We start from the raw sequence: 18,062 nt of genomic DNA on the forward strand, positions 1-18,062 counted from the left end.
TAAGCAATTCTCCTGTCTGAGCCTCCCAAGTAGCTGGGACTACAGGCACATGCCATCATGCCCAGCTAATTTTTGTGTTTTTAGTAGAGATGGGGTTTCTCCATGTTGGTTCAGGCTGGTCTCAAACTCCTGACTTCAGGTGATCCACCCACCTTGGCCTCCCAAAGTGCTGGGATTACAGATGTGAGCTGCCATGTCCAGCCTGGAATCTACTTTATAAAGTATTTTGGAACCCTTAAGGGTGAAAATGTGTATAAAAGTTAAATGAACAGGCCTCCATCTAGGGGACACACCTCTGGCATGTCATGCGTAAAATAAGGTTCTAACAAAGCTTTCCTGGTGTCCCCAACATCGAGCTTTTTTTAAAGGCTGCTGGAATGATCTGCCCACTTCTGCATTCCACACTGCAGTAGGTCTTGTTATATATTAAGACCCCAATCACAAAGCATTTTCAGTAATGGTATTTCTCTCAGTCCTTTGTCTATACATACAAATTTGCTGAGCTGCCTGTATTTATCATTCTCACATTTGGTGCTATATATTAATAATGTTGAACAACAGATTTATAGACAAGGCATTAGACACTGAAATTAGACTCACACTAAGACATTCATATCTCACTGCAGTATTTGTTATATTTTTGAGAGCAACTTTTATATGCCAACTCTTTTTTAATTTATAAGCTAGAAGAGAGAGCCATCATTTTACATTCCTGGTGGTACATTTTATATTCTGTTAGTACCACTAAACAAGAAACAGCTTGCTAGGACTACAGGTCCCTTGGAGAATTTCTCCAAAGCAATGATAGGGAAGCCCTCTAGTCACTACTCTGACATGTATTATATACTGAATTTTTACTTAAGCTCAAGAGACTGTAGTTAGATGACTGAATGGCTCAACTGAATCTCATTGCTTTTTGCCCCCTCTCTCTGAGGAAGATGCTTTTCCAAAAAGCCTCAATGGCCAGACTATATTTCCATTGAAAAAAAGGGTTTCTCTTCTCTAATCCATGATACAAGCCTGCAATAGTAATCCTCTGATGATGTTCAAATAGCTATCCCACAGCTTCAGATAGCCATTTACTGCTTAAAGCGATTGTATCACAGAAAACTTGGTTTATATCTGTTGGTTCCTATTTAAATTCCACTGACTCCACCCTGCCTACTACTTACATTTAAATATTCATTTAATTGGATGTGAGGTTAGCCAAGCAAAGGTGGCAGATCTGTAGCCATCAGGCCATGTGGAATTGACTGTCACTCATTAAAGTTATCCTTAAGATAAAGATTTAAATCTATTTCATTTCCTTGCTCAGTATCACTAAAGTAACTAGGACTAAGACATGGGTATTAAAGGAGATTTCCCAGCCAAGAACACTGACAGCTGAAATATAATCAGTTTATAAGATTTATCATGCTATTGACTTTTCTTTTGCACCATAAATTTCACTGCGAACTCTCTGCCTGGGTTTTATTATAATATCATATCATATTAGGGAGATCAGCTTTGCTGTTGATGAATGAAAATCACTGATATGAAAAAAAATTCCTATTATCGGCTCATCACCTAATCATATTAGCATCTTTGTATTCTATTATCAACTTTTTTATATAAAATAACATTTCCTAATGACAGGGATTTCACTAATGCTATATGAGTGTTGCTAATATCATTTGAGGGTTTTCATCATGCATATCCTACTTGAAGGCAGAGTATATTTGTTTTCTACACAGATTTTTTAAATTGCAAATAGTGTCAAGCAATTCAGGCAAAAAATGATGTTTTGTGGAAAAACTATCCTCTTGATTAGCACCAAAGGCCCTTCACAATTTGGTTCCAACCTTTGATTGATAGTATGATGACTCACAAATTTGAAGATAGTTATAATAGATAGGAAAAAAACATGGCAAACCTGCTGAATGCAAAGTAGAATATATTTAACTTATTTGGTTATTGTTCATACTAGTCTCAAAGTCAAAGCACAGCCAAAGTTCAGCCAAATTAATTCTTTTTTTTTTTGAGACGGAGTTTCGCTCTTGTTATCCAGGCTGGAGTGCAATGGCGCGATCTCGGCTCACCGCAACCTCTGCCTCCTGGGTTCAAGCAATTCTCCTGCCTCAGCCTCCTGAGTAGCTGGGATTACAGGCACGCACCACCATGCCCAGCTAATTTTTTGTATTTTTAATAGAGACGAGGTTTCACCATGTTGACCAGGATGGTCTCGATCTCTCGACCTCGTGATCCACCCGCCTCGGCCTCCCAAAGTGCTGGGATTACAGGCTTGAGCCACCGTGCCCGGCACCAAATTAATTCTTAAGTGAAACCCTGAATGTTTCCAAGTGTTTGTGAACGTCATTGAGTAAGAGGGTTTTTTACCTCCTTTTAAGCAAATGCCCAACTTTCACAAGAGGAATTAAAACTTGGTTATAAAAAGAGACAGCACCTTTGTGAAATTCATTTTTTAGAATGTGATCGAGTCATTGGAGTTGCTGGCTATATTTGCAAGATGCTGAACCAGCCAATCGCTACAGCAATTCAGTTTGACAACCAGTCAATGCAGTGAGAAAATCAATTTCATCAGCTCATTGAACTGAACTGATGCCTGTGGACACATGCAAATCAAAGGCCCTACGCTTCCCCTCACTGCTAAGGCAGCTGCTTCTCTCTTACCATGGTGGGAAAAGATTCTGATCCAGCTAGAATTCCCACAAAAGGGAAGCTTGGCTCTTTTGTGTATTTTTAAGCTCCCCTGGCATCTGGAGCCAAGCTGGAAGACACTTGCTAGGCAGCACCAGATACCTCTCCCAACTAACTCGAGGCCTAGAAGCACAATCCAGACTCCTTGATACTGTTCCCTGACTACCCTGCTCATTTCCTGTAGCATTCAGGATTCACTTTTGGCCCTGCTGTGAGAGTATAATCTCACTGTTTCACCAAATGACACAACAACTCCCCTCCACAATTTCTTCCTAGGAGCTCTGGTTTTTCTGTTTTTTGGTTTTTTTGTGTGTGTGTGTGTGTTTTTTGTTTGTTTTTTTGTTTGACACAGGTGTCACTCTGTCACCCAAGCTAGAGTACAGTGGAATGGTCATAGCTCACTGTAGCCTTGAATACCAGGGCTCAAGCAATCCTTTTTCACCTCAGTCTCCCATGTCGCTGGGATTACAGGCATGCACCCCTATGCCCAGCTAATTTTTTTAAAATTTTTTTGTAGAGATGGGGTCTCACTATGTTGCCCAGGCATCAAAGGAGTTTATTTAAAAGATTCTAATTACAGAGTATCACACCTCCAAGGTCAGCCATGAGATTCCAGAATTCCTAGAGTGGTTGGGGAATATAACTTGCCTGCTCTGTGGACCCTCCCTATACGTCTCTCACTGAAATGTCAGTCCTTGAAATGAAGACACCAGGTCATTATAACCCATAAAATGACTGGCATAGAATTCAAAGAGCAATCAGAAAAGAAAAAAAAATAACTGGCAGATCACAGGGTTTATTAAATATTGAATGGCAAGATTAATTATTTAAAAGCAATGGATCTCAAACTTTAGTTGGCATCTTTTCCTTTATTATTTATATTTTTTAGTATTTATGTTATATTTTATTATTTATTTATTTATTTTTGAGAGGGGGTCTTGTTCTGTCACCCAGGTTAGAGTGCAGTGATGTGATCTCGGCTCACTGCAACTTCTGCCTCTTGGGCTTAAGAGATCCTCCTGTCTCAGCCTCCCAAGTAATTTGGATTATTAAATATTGAATGGCAAGATTAATTATTTAAAAGCAATGGATCTCAAACTTTAGTTGGCATCTTTTCCTTTATTATTTATATTTTTTAGTATTTATGTTATATTTTATTATTTATTTATTTATTTTTGAGAGGGGGTCTTGTTCTGTCACCCAGGTTAGAGTGCAGTGATGTGATCTCGGCTCACTGCAACTTCTGCCTCTTGGGCTTAAGAGATCCTCCTGTCTCAGCCTCCCAAGTAATTTGGATTACAGGTGCACACCAGCCCTTAGAGACAGGGTTTTGCCATGTTGGCCATGCTAGTCTCAAGCTCCTGCCCTCAGGTGATCTGCCCACCTCAGCCTCCCAAAGTGCTGGGATTATAGGCATGAGCCACCACACCCAGCCTAGTTGGCATTTTTTTTTTAATCATCTGAAATCTTTTTAAATACAAATTCCTGGACTCCACTACCCCCAAAACCTTATTTGAGAATAAGTGGATTGAATTCTTGGATTGAGTGCAGGTATCTGAGTTTTAACAAATAGGCTAGCTGACACGCTTTGATGAGTATCAGTTGTCTTCCACCAATCTGACTCATCTCTTACTCCAAACAAACAAACAAAAACCATATAAATGATACAAGCCAAATTTTGCACCAAAATTTCTACTGCAACTACCTATTTTTGCTGTTGTTTCAATGCATTACTTATTTAGGCCTAGAATGGTCAAGCATTTAAAGCATATTTCCAGCCCCGAGTTCCACTGGAAATTAGTTGGGAAGGCATCCCCAGTGGATGTGTAAAAATATTTTCACACAGAATATCAGAAAGTCTTCATAAATGTCTCCCTTCAGTTGGCCTTTTTATTTTGAGACAGAGTCTCACTGTGTCACCCAGGCTGGAATACAGTGGGAGATCTTGGCTCACGCAACCTCCACCCCTGGGGTTCAGAAGATTCTCATGCCTCAGCCTCCTGAGTAGCTGGGACTACAGGTGTGCACCAGGCCCAGGTAACTTTTGTATTTTTAGTAGAGACAGCATTTCACCATGTTGGCCAACCTGGCCTCAAGTGATCTGCCCACCTTGTCTTCCAAAAGTGCTAGGATTACAGGCGTGAGCCACTGCACCCAGCCTTAGTTGGCTTTTTGAGTTACCTCTGCCTTGGCACATTTCCAGACATTCAGCAGCAGAATAAAACGATCCACCTTTAGGAAGAAGTGAAAGGAATCACAGGGAAGCTTAATTACACTGTGAGGTGAGTGAGCCGCAAAGACTGAGAGAAAGCAAGCTGAAGCCAGGTAGAAGCAAGACAGCGTAGCCAAGATGAGGAAGCTAAAAACGTCACTCCTGCAGCTTGCTCAGCACCTCCTAGCAAGAGGAGTCGCTCCCCTTCAGCGCCCCTATTCTGACGTGGTCATGTCTCTATTACAGACCTTTTTACAGCAAAGCGTCCTTCACTGTCTCTCCCGGGCATTCAGCTCCTTCCAGATGGATCTGTTGCTGACAGTATCATGGTTAAAAGCTTGTTCTAGAGGCAGACCCCAAATTCAAATCCAGATCTACCACTTACTGGCTGTGAGGGTTTGGCAACTTATCCTCCCAAGCTCAGTTTTCTCATCTGCAAAATGGACGCAGTAATAACTTCCCTAAAGAGACAGTTGCATGGATTAAGTGAGATAATCCATATAAACTTCTTAGCAAGATTTCATTGTAAGTGTTTAATAAATGTTAGTTCTTAGAAATCATTACTTGACATGGGCACCCAGTACCACTTGTGACGAACGGAATGGAAACGAGGAGCTCTGGCGCCCATCCTGCTGCAGCCAGCCTCAGCTCCAGCCGGACACCTGACGGGGATAGAGGACGCGGCCAGTCAAGAACTCACTGCTGCTGACTCTAGATATCTGCTGAAAGCCTTACGTGAAATGCCTAATCCTGCTGGACGAAAAGCCCAGGCTGGGAGACCTCCCACTCCATGGCCTCTTCCCTGGGTCCACTCTTAGCTCTTGGGGATTCACCACTCTGTGGAAAGATGTGAATAAAAAGAAAGTCCAGGCACAGTGGTCCACACCTGTAATCCCAGCACTTTGGGAGGCTCAGGTGGGAGGATTACTTGAGCACAGGAGTTTGAGACCAGCCTGAGCAAGAAGACAAAAACCCTAAGTCTACAAAAACACACAAAAAAAATTTAGCCGGGCGTGGTTATGTATGCCCGCAGTCCTGGCTATTCAGGAGGCTGAGTGGGGAGAATCACCTGAGCCCATGAAGTTGAGGCTGCAGTGAGCCACAACTGTGCCACTGCACTCCAGCTGGGGTGACGGAGTGAGACTTCATTTCAAAAAGAAAAAAGAGGAAGAAAAGAAAAAGGAAGCCAAGGAAAAGAGCACCAAAAGAAGGGTCTTCCCTAAACCACACTTGTAGGTGGGGTGCAGTCCTGTGTGATCATTCATAACAGACCCTTTCCTACTCATGTCCAGGTTTGGATAATAAATTCTTTTGTTATCCAGCCCCCAGACACCAGAGGGCAAGAGTCCCTCCAAGTAACTTGAACCAACATGGAAGCAGCTTGAGCCTTCCCAGGACATCAGCCTCACGGGCTTGCAGGGGAGAGTAGCCGTCAGGGAGAGAAAAGTCCCTGAGGCTGTAACCTGGGGCCCACCACCATTCCCACATCCCTGTCCTTGAGCCTCGCAGGCCAGGTGTGTCCCTGGAAACCCCCTTGGCCCTAGAACCTCATCAAAGCCCCTTTTCTTCAGGTTGGAGGGAGCCTAGGGGAGACTTGTGCTCCCTGGAGTTTTAAACAGACTCTTAAACTATGATCCTAACAATGTCCCTTGTCAGTACAAGAAACTCAAAATATTAACTTTTGGCCAGATGCAGTGGCTCATGCCTGTAATCCCAGCACTTTGGGAGGCCGAGGTGGGTGGATCACATGAGGCCAGGAGTTTAAGACAAGCCTGGCCAACATGGTGAAACTCCATCTCTACTAAAAATACAAAAATTAGCCAGGCAGGAAAGCACACACCTGTAATCCCAGCTACTCAGAATGCTGAGCTAGGAGAATCACTTGAACCCAGGAGGCAGAGGTTGCAGTGAGCCAAGATCACACTACTGCACTCCAGCCTGGAAGAGGGCAAGACTCTGTCTCAAAAAAAAAAAAAAAAAAAAAAAAAACAAAAACTTACTTTCCATGGATTTAAGAGCTAATTTGTTTTTTTTTTTTATAGTCCCAAAACTCTTGGGTGAGGGATGAAAGACTATCTAACCAGCTATTGATCTTCCAGCAGTCACAGGATATTAAAGATACAGGTCAGAAACATCAAAAAAGCACAATCCGCCACAATAACTAACTCCTGTAAAGCAGCTTACATTCACCATGTGCTTCTTTACACACGACCTCGCTGCTGCCTTTCATCAGCACCAAGAGATCAGCACTGTCATCCCAAAGTCTGCAGGTGAGAAGCAGGCCACTGAGAAAGGTTGAAGATTGCTCAAGGTCGCTCAGCATGTGAGTGGCAGGCCTGGAACCTGAAGCCAAGTCTTTTGATCTCGAACCTGGTGATTCTCTCTAACATAGGGAGTCACATCATATTCAGATTAACATGAATTCAATTACATATTATCCATAAATAAAGAGAAAAAGAAGAGAAAAAATTAGAGAGAGAACGAGAGGGAGAGGGAGTAACCGTTTAAACAGTACAGGGAACATCTCTGACCTGTTCTTTCTTTCTTTCTTTCTTTCTTTCTTTCTTTATTTATTTATTTATTTATTTATTTTGAGGTGGAGTCTACCTCTGTCACCCAGGCTGGCGTACAGTTGGCGTGATCTCAGCTCACTGCCAGCTCCACCTCCTGGGTTCATGTGATTCTCCTGCCTCACCTCCTGAGTAGCTGGGACCACAGGTGACCATGACAGGATTTCAAGCCCAGCCTGGCCAACATGGTGAAACCTCTTCTTTACTAAAAATACAAAAATTAACCAGGTGTGATGGTGTATGCCTATAACCCAAGCTACTCCAGAGGCTAAGGCAGGAGAATAACTTGAACCTGGGAGGCAGAGGTTGCAGTGAGCCGAGATCATGCCACTACACTCCAGCGTGGGTGAAGGAGTGAGATCCTGTCTCAAAAAAAGAAAGAAAAGGAAAGAAACCTGGGACGGGGTAAGTTATGAAGAAAAGAGGTTTAATTGACTCACAACTCCACAGGCTTAACAGGAAACATGACGGGGAGACCTGAGGAAACTTACAATCATAGCAGAAGGCGAAAGATGGTGGCAGGAAAGAGAGAGAGCAAATCGGGAGAGATGTCACACACTTTTAAACACCATCAGATCTTGTGAGAACTCACTCACTACCATGAGAACAACAGAGAGAAATCAGGCCTCATGATCCAATCACCTCCTACCATGAGCCTCCTCAAATTCAACATGAGATTTGGGTGGGGACAGAAATCCAAACCATGTTATATAACCCAAGGGAGGTGGAAAGAGCCCCAATAATGACACTAAATAAATTTCTGACAAACTCTAGGATATAGGGCACTCACAATCATGTTTCTGTTGAAGTTTTTAATGAAATATGAAACCTTTTGCAGAACTTATTTTGTGACTGCAAATTTTTCCCATTACACAAATAAGGAAAGAACAGGATGACAAACATCCATAAACTACACATTTGAGGTAAATAGGCAGCATCATCTGGAATAAGACACTTGGTTTATTAAACAGCCTGTTGGCTAATTTAGGGTTTTTCCTTTGTTTCCTGTAGAGACCACAGTTGTTTAAAGTGACTTCAGGGACCCCTGTCCTTCACTGACTTACTGGATTGTCTCTAGCATCAGTTACCCTTCAAAATATACAAACCCAAAGAAGCTTATGTGGTACCTTTGAGCTCCACAAAAGAAGGGATTTCCAGGGCACACAGTCATTATTCGACTTTTTGTGCCCTAGTGCTGGAGCCTTGCATCCAGATATGAAACAAAGCTCGGGTATATAGATAGAATGGCTGCCTGTCATGTAAGAGTCTATGGATATAAACTTACTTGCAATTCATCCTGCTGAAAATGTCTCCTTTCCTGCTGCCTATTCCAGTCCTGTTCTGCTTCTACTCTGCAGCATTCTGAATTCTGGCTGTTGCTTGGTTTTGTTTTGTTTTGTTTTGTTTTTAGCATGTAGGAGTGTCTTTTCTCACTTTCAAGCTTAGCTCTACATTTAAGGCTTTCTCTTATATTTCCAGTGTGTCTCTATGTTCAGAGCCTGAGGAGGGCTTCCCACCACACCTTGGTTTGCCACTTTCAAGGTAGTCTCCACCAAAAGTTCACTCCTTCAATCAACATTTCCGAGAGCTTATGAGATGTCGGACACTACGCAGGACACAGAGAATACAAACATGAGTGAGAGACGGCACAACTGTTCCCGACAACCTCATATCTAGAGAGGAAGCTCCAGCACAACAGGGCTAGTGCCTGGCATACGTGTGACAAAGGGAACAGCAGCAAAGAGAACCGAGCCACTGACTGGGGAGAATGGTGGGGAGGGATTTGCACATATGGCTGTGCAATGAGTGTGACCAAAATCCGTCCATGAGCTGCATGGCAGGGAGATAAATTAACCTCGACATTTATGATCTGTACCCTGTTTAAAAATACAATCGAGCATAACGTCAGATGGTTTGTTAGACTGATGCTCAGGAAACCTGGGTCAGAGTTCTCACTGCGTCTGTATGTGAACTAAGCATGCATTGCACACGGCTAGCCGTCACTTTCTCACAGTATTATTTAATCGGTTGCATTAAATAATCCCTAAGATCCCAACTAGATGAAAACTACGTGATTATTATATTCAATGTCATTATTTTCCCACTAAAAAAGCATTTGTATAAAGTTATTTAAGAAAACAAAGCTAAATATATCCGTTTGCCAAGGTCAACACACGCAAATTTACCCAAAGGAACAGACTTGGAAGAAGAAAGCAGACACGGACCAAAAGACTAAAGAGAGGACAGATTGCTGGGGAGCCCTGAACACAATTAGTGCATGAAGCAGAAACACAGAGAAGCGTAGCTGTGGTTGTTTAGTTTTGACTGAATATCTGTAGATCACCTTCTTGACCACAAACTTCTCAAAGTTAGAAATCACATCTTGTCACCACAGCCCACTAAAGGGCACCAAGGGATCTTTCATAAATACAAATTGATTATGAGGAAGAAGAGAACGTCCGTTTGCTGATGTTGGTTGAGTGCTGCTAAGAACAGTCTTTCAACCTGCCCTGAGCAACCTTCTCCTGACAAGCAGTTTGGAAGCGGTATGAGCCCCGTTAATCCAACACGCGCAGCCCTCTGGATCACGAATAACAGAAACTGCACGTCCTCCAGAGCACAAATCAGTTATGAAGCGAGGTAAATTGTGATTCTAAATGCGTAGTTTCCATTGCTCACCCAGCTCCAAATAGGTAGCTTGCAATCTTCAACGCAGCTCTGCCGAAGTTGGGTTCCTGTCCCGTCACCGAGGCGGCAAAAAGGGAAGCGCAGCGCCATCTGCTGTCCGTCGAGGGGAGAGCCGAGGCTGCTATGGAATTGCAACGGTGTATGGAAGGGGGTCCTTCCAGTGGTGCCCGGACTCCTTTGCAAAGCAATTCTCTCCAGTATAAAGGAATACATGATGAGATTTATTTGTTATAGTACAAGTTTTTGTATTTATTTTTATATTCTTTGGGCCTGATATTCTAGATAAAATTTGTCTGATTTCAGACAAAAATGAAATGTATAACCTAGTTTATAATGTTTCAATGTATGCACTTTATAGAACTACAGGCGTGCATTTCATAATAAAAGTATGTGGCCCCAATTACAGCGCTTTCCCTCACATTCATTTTAAGTATCATAAAATTAATTCCATACACACAAGCGGATAGTTATACAAATACAAAAAGAACTATTGAAGAAGAAAAATGTATTCAACTATGTCATAAAAGAAACAGCACCTTTTGAGTTATTAAAGTAAATATTTTTACAGTAACATTAGAATTTAAATGAAAGTTCAAAATAAGTCTTGCTTTCCTAAAAAAGCTGAAACTTTGCACCAAGTTGCCTGGTTTGTTCTTAATTGCACTTGGTATGTAATTCTATTTTAATACAGTCTATTTTCAGTGCTGAAAGCGGACTACCAAGACTCTTTCAACGATGAATGAAAACGTGCTGTTTAGGACTAGATATTGGCTTTCTAATGTAGATGGTTTGGAGCTTGTGTGTTACAGCCAGACAAAAAAAATGGTGCACAGGATGTCAAGGACAGCCACAAACACCTCAGACGCCTCACCTATGGTACTGCTATCTCTAAGATTTTGGAAGGATACTCTGATGGGGACCTGGACAGTGATACCCAGAGGCTGCTTCCTTTGGCCACTTTCTCCCAACATCTGATTCCAGTGGATATTTATTAATTCAGCTTCAATTAATAAATTCAAGTAGGACAGACTGAAATGGGTAAACTATGTATTTTTTATTACAAATATTCCCAAAAATATTTGGAAAGAAAAAGATGTTAGAAATAACATCTTCAGGAAACAAATTATAGGTGATGCCATAAGAAACTGCTGCTGCTTGACTACTTTTTTGCCAAAAACAAAGAATTTCATATAGTTCACCCTAATGCTTAAAAAAATTCAAGGATAGGTGCACTGACATGGATATGATGGGGAATGACATCCCTTGTGAATGCAGTCTTTACACAGATGTTTCTTCACGTATGAGGCTAGATTTATGAGAGGTTAATTAGGGCAAATGTTTTAGTTTGTGACATGAGTTTTATAAAAGAGCACCATCACTTGGCAGAATTCACTAGCTCAAATCGGTTTTCAATAGGGGCTGTGAGATTGGTTGTTAAGGCTTAGATTCTTATCCTTGTTCACCAGTTAAGTCCCCGTCCAACTTTTCTTACTGTAGTGTAAGAACTATATATAAAATTAATATTTTCAAACATTGACAGTAGACCTGGTGCATTGCAAAAAGCCAATTTTTAAGTCCGTTGCTTAAATGGAAGCAAGCACTTCCTTCAAGAAATAAAAGGTGCTCCTAAAAAGTGGTCAGATTCACAGGTGCAGTCATGAGGGTCTACATAATTCACAATTCAGCCACACTCATGTCATTTTACAAATCTGAATTAAAAGCTCAGGAAGGAGAAAGACAAAAAAGAAGAGGAAAAAGAATCAAAAACTGATAGTATGGTACTTAGTGTTTATGATACCATTTTCAGAATTCTGGTAAACTATGTTATTGATAAGTACTGAAATACATGCTTCATTCTAAATGATGCTGATATTTTTATATTTCAAAAAAAGTGAAATCTAAATCCTTTATGTATTCAAAACTCAATGACTCAATTTTTAATTTATGCAACAAAACAAATTTGTGTTCAACTTTTTACATCTAGACAGGACTACACCCATAAAGGTTGCAATGAGCAACCAGATGTGCAATTGGAAAGCTTCCACTGGAAGCATAAGACTCAGTCTGTGCATGATGAAACTAAGAAAAACAAAGACAAACTAGAAATACTCTCTTCAAAACAAAATAGAAGAGCTTACCATAATAATAATAATAATAAAAACGGTGCCACTCTAAAAACAAAAGAATACAACAATTTTCAGAAAGTACTCTTCAAAGAGATGGGGCTACTTGAAGATGGAGTCAAAAGAAAAATGTCTGAGCCAGGAGTGGTGACATGTACCTGTAGTCCCAGCTGCTTGGGAAGCTGAAGCAGGAAGATTGCTTGAGTCTAGGAGCTGTAACGTAGACCATCCAGTGCAAGATAGCAAGACCCGATATCTAAGAAAAAGAAGAAATTTAAAAATATATTATTTTATAGATTTTATTAATGAATAACTTATACTATTATAATATATGCTTACTTATTTTTATAAATTTTTATATTACTTGAGGTTTTCTAGGTTTATAAATTCTTTTTTTTTTTTTTTTGGCAGTTTCCAAGTCATTTCATTCAGAATTCTGTGTTCGTTTCCTGAATCAATAAATACTATACAAAACAATGTAAAAATGGCTACCATTTTCTCTCCCCTGCTTCCCCCAACCTGGGGACAATCCCCTGGGCAACCTCACTCAGGGGTTTTAGTGGTTCTCCCTCTAGATTTGGTCCAGCAAATGAGGCTGAGTGACATAGTCCCTTGAAACACTTTCAAAGGAGCTCGGCTGAGGCGAGGAGAGCCTCTGGGATCTGGAGGTTACTAGGTTAGATAAATGGATTAGTGTTTTTTGGAGAAGAGTTGGTGCCTGGGACAAAAGCTTACCCCAAAGAAAAGGTTGTCTAAAATGTTCACGGTTCCTTCTTTTGCTTCAAAAAGTGACATTTATTCAAAGAAAAAAAATGACGAGATGTCCATCCCTTGGCTCCCTTCCCTCCCCACTCCTGCTGCTCTCTCAGCCCCCCAAGACTGAACTCTGGCTGCGGGTAGGGCTAGGTGAAAGGACAGCTCCTCAGATGAGGTCAGCAACATGGAGGGGCATTTCCTCAGTGGTGATGTTGTAGAAGGTCTCTATGTCTCAAAGAGTCCACGTGCCTTCTGTCACCATGTTAATAGCCACACCCTTACGGCCAAACAATCCACCTCGGCCTATTCTGTGGATATAGTTTTCCTTGTTGGTGGGAAGGTCATAGTTGATGACTACAGAAACCTGCTGCACATCAATGCCTCTGGCCAGCAGGTCAGTGGTAATCAAAACTCTGCTAGAGCCAGAATGAAACTCCCTCATGATCACATCTCGTTCCTTTTGGTCCATATCTCCATGCATGGCAGAGACAGTGAAATCTCGAGCATGAATCTTCTCGGTGAGCCAGTCCACCTTCCTTCAAGTGTTAATGAAGATGACTGTCTGGGTGATGGTCAGGGTTTCCTACGAGTCACACAGTGTGTCCAGCTTCCACTCCTCTCATTCCACATTGATGTTGAATTGGTGGATACCCTCCAGGGACAACTCTTCCTTCTTGACAAGAATCTGAATGGGGTCCCTCATGAACATCTTAGTCACCTCAAGCACATGAGAAGGCATTGTAGCTGACAGCAAAACTACCTGGGTGTTGCTGTTGAGCTTTTGGAATACGGCATAGATCTGGTCCTTGAATCCATGGCTTAACATTTCGTCAGCGTCGTTCATTACGAACATCTTGATGTATTTGAGAGACAGGTATCTCCAGTTAAGCATATCGAACACATGGCCAGGGTTTCCCGCGGTGATATGGGGAGCTTCCATCTGTAGTTTCTGCACCTCAGCACGCACATTGGTGCTCCCAGTACAGGCGTGACAGAAGGCACCCATGTAGTCTCGCAGTGCCATGACCACCTTCTGTATCTGCTGAGCCAATTCTCGAGTGGGTGCTAGAATCAAGGCCTGGGTGGCCTTTAGATCCAATTCAGTCTGCTGCAGAATCAATATGGCAAATGTAGCCATTTTCCCAGTCCCAAATTGGGCTTGAGCGATCACATCACAACCCTTGATACAAGGTAGAATGGCTCGCTGCTGGATGGCAGAAGGCTTCTCAAAACCAGAGAAGGGACTCAGAGGTTCATGTCATCAAAGCTGTCAACAATCTCATTCCAGCTACTCCTGATGATGCCTTCAGGCTCCATCCCATCAAGGCCATTGTCTCTGGATCGGGAATCCTGACTTGCAGACATGATCCTTAGAAACTAGCGGTTTATAAATTCTTATATTTAAAATGTAGGCAATTTTTGAGCCCCACTGAATTTTTTTAGGAATTCTGAAAAATGTGTTCAAAATAAATTAAGGCCCAGCACAATGGCTCACACCCGTAATCCCAGAACTTTGAGAGGCTGAGGCAGGTGGATAACTTGAGGTCAGGCATTCTAGACCGGCCTGGCCAACATGGCAAAATCCTGTCTCCACTAAAATTTTTTTTTAAAAGTTAGCCAGGCATGGTGGTGAGCACCTGTAATCCCAGCTACTCGGGAGGCTGAGGCAGGAGAATCACTTGAACCTGGGAGGAGGAAGTTGCAGTGAGCCAAGATTGTGCCACTGCACTCCAGCCTGGGCAACGGAGCATGACTCCACCTCAAAAATAAATAAATAAATAATACATAATGTGTGTATTTCACCATTTATTTTACTTCAAATCAGAATAAACAGTGCAGAACCAGAAATACCACTTTCTTCTGCTGTATTGTAATGTCTAGTGGTGCTCAAATAGAGGGAGCATGTGGAGGAAGAAGGAACAAAGCACTGGCTCAGGACACCTAGATTTCAGGCTGAACTTGGCCCTACAGAGGCTGTAAACAGCGAATGGTGCTCCCTCCCCAGTATAAAATTAAAAACACAAACAACATTACACCATAAACTAAGTCCAACCGAGTCCTTATTTTTCCCGTAATGAACAATAAATATTTTGTTAAATATTTTATTTTTGTCCCCCAGAGTTACTCCAGTGCTCCTGATTTGTTAGTTGCCTGAGAATCAGATGGGCTTACTCACACTCCAGAAAGTCCAGTCCTCTCCTGCCTGTTCTTCTGGTCAGGTCTCTGGTCAGTCATTAGCCTCTCTTGGCTTCTTTCTCCAGCAACACAATGAAGGGTTTTGATCAGGTGGGATCCAGGCTTCCACCCAGTTCTGAAGAATTGCTCCCTGCTGTGGTCACTGCAGAATGAGTCCTAGGCCGTGTTTACGGAACCTTTGAAATCCTGCCACCTCCAACTCCCTTTATTTATTTTTATTTTTATTTTAGATGGAGTCTCACTCTGTTGCCTAGGCTGGAGTACAGCGGTGTGATCTCAGCTCACTGCAACCTCCGCCTCCCGGGTTCAAATGAGTCTCCTGCCTCAGCCCCCAGAGTAGCTGGAACTACAGGCACATGCCACTACACCCAACTAATTTTTGTATTTTCAGTAGAGATGGGGTTTCACCTTGTTGGCCAGGATGATCTCAATATCTTGACCTCGTGATCTGACAGCCTCAGCCTCCCAAAGTGCTGGGATTACAGGCATGAGCCACCATGCCTGGCTGCCACCTCCCTTTAGAAGAGCCGACTGTTTAGCTAACTTATGGGGCTGTGTGAATGAGTAAAAGAGAGCCTTAACGTTTCCAAGTGTGTCTTTATTTTAATGTCACAAACCATGAGTCTCTAGTTAAGGGATTTCTGACATTTTTAAGAATGACTTCTGTTTTTTTTTCAGGGGTGATAAACATGGTGTTTCCTGAGAGCAGAGATTTTGGAGCATGACTGATAAGGGTTTCAAGGCTAGTTCTACTGAATGGGTGAAGATGCTGATTTGGTAAGGGCATGGAAAAATAGGCACTCTCAATTACTCGTCTAGAGCAAGGAGTTTGGGTTATATCTTTCAAAATTTCAAGCCTGCCTATCCACTGTCAGGGCAATTCCATATGAGGAATTTTTCAGAATGAACCTCAAATGATACAACGGTCATTCATTGCACTATTGTATTTAATTTAAAAAGATGATTTTACAACAATGTTTCAGTAAGGAACTGGTTAAATAAATTACAGCACAAACAAGCAATAGAATACTATGGAGTTGTCAAAAAGACTGATGAAGTTCTATATGTACCAATATGAATCATCTTCAAGTTGTTATAATTAAAAAAAAAAAGGTATAGAATAACACGTGTAGGATGCTACCGCTTGTGTTGGTCTCTGTTTCTGTTGAATTTCAAGTTCACAGGCTGTGTATGCTGGCCAACTGCCATGATTCAATTGGCTCCATGGCCACACTGTAGCCACAAAAACCCTTTCTTGTCTTCTTTCCACCATTTCCTCTATTTACCTTCTTCCCCCAAAAATTCTAAGTTTCTGTCATGACCTATGTATGGTTGACAATATTCATGTGAGTCTAAAATGTAATACGATTAGATTATCAGATCATTTCAAAATCTAGCCAGAGATTAGGTGTTCACATTGCAAACTGCTACTTGACCTTGTTTGGTCTGCAGGTTTCTTTGTGTTTTTTACATTCTGTGCATGGGAACTGAAGCAAAGTTCTTATGTGTGCATGACTATGAGACTTTTTAAAATTCTGAATAGAGATCTAGGGTAAGACCGAGCACCCCATCATGTCTAAGAAGTAGCCAACCCTCTTCCTGGTCTATGAGGAAGATGCTCAGACTGTGACTGAACAAAATAACATGAAATGGGAGGAGATAGTTTGTGGAACTATAACTTTATGATGATATCAATCCACTTTTTGCACTTTATCTGTCAAAAAATAAATAAAAGGAAGATTTGATAGCCAGGTGTGCTTTAATTTTTATGGGGAAAAAGATAGTATTAATGAGAGGAAAAACTTAAACTTCTCTGAGAAATAGAGAGTTTTACTTGACAGGGAGGGAAAGCTCACCCTCAGATTTAGGGCATTTTGTGTTGCTGGCAGATTGTCCAATGAGCTAGAGACAGGAGAAATGAGTAAATCTTCTGGGGTAAAGGAGTCAGATAGCCTTCGGGTTTACTTAATTAATATTTGTCCTTGACTCAGTTCAGCATTTCTTGCAGCAATATAAAAGAATTTATAAAGGTATTCAGGGACTCTACTGCATTTTAAATCCTAAGAATTGTCTAGAATTTTTGAAGTGACTCATAAAGATCCAAGCTGAATTTATCAGTCTGGAATTGGTCAGAAAACAGTTACTACAAGTATTAAGAAATAAGGTGTTTAACACAGGAATTAAAGACTGCAGCTAAAAAAGGAAAACAACGCCTAACTTTCTTAAAACATTATGAAATTTGGCCGGGTACAGTGGCTCATGCCTGTAATCTCTGCACTTTGGGAGGCCAAGGAGGGTAGATCAGCTGAGGTTGGGAGCTCGAGACCAGCCTGATCAACATGCAGAAACCCTGTTTCTACTAAAAATACAAAATTAGCCAGGCGTGGTGGCACATGCCTATAATCCTAGCTACTTGAGAGGCTGAGGCAGGAGAATTGCTTAAACCCGGGAGGCAGAGGTTGCGGTGAGCTGAGATCATGCCATTGCACCCCAGCCTGGGCAACAAGAGTGAAACTCCATTTCAAAAAACAATAATAATAATAATAATAATAATGAAATTTATCCATGGGCCTTTTTTTTTTTTTTTTAGCGCAGCAGCTATTGTTACTGTTACTGATATCTTATGTGTGACCCAAGACAATTCTTCCAATGTGCCCAGGAAAGCCAAAAGATTGGACACCTCTGCTAGGCCCTAAACTAAAGCAGTCAAGTGGGAGAAGCAGCCAAAGCTCACAGGGAAACCAGGAAATTTCCAGGTTGTACCTGACCATCACAGCTACCACGTGGGAGCTCTGGAGAAACCTACAAAGCCACTGCAAC

The 18,062-nt window shown here is 41.7% G+C and overlaps 1 pseudogene; it reads right to left on the reverse strand.

The window, feature by feature from the left end:
- Window positions 1–12,677: 12,677 nt before the first annotated feature.
- LOC101049045 (eukaryotic initiation factor 4A-I pseudogene) lies at window positions 12,678–14,779 on the reverse strand (annotated as a pseudogene).
- Window positions 14,780–18,062: the final 3,283 nt, after the last annotated feature.

Source organism: Saimiri boliviensis, chromosome 7, assembly GCF_048565385.1.
Source record: "Saimiri boliviensis isolate mSaiBol1 chromosome 7, mSaiBol1.pri, whole genome shotgun sequence".
Classification (NCBI taxonomy): Eukaryota; Metazoa; Chordata; class Mammalia; order Primates; family Cebidae; genus Saimiri; species Saimiri boliviensis.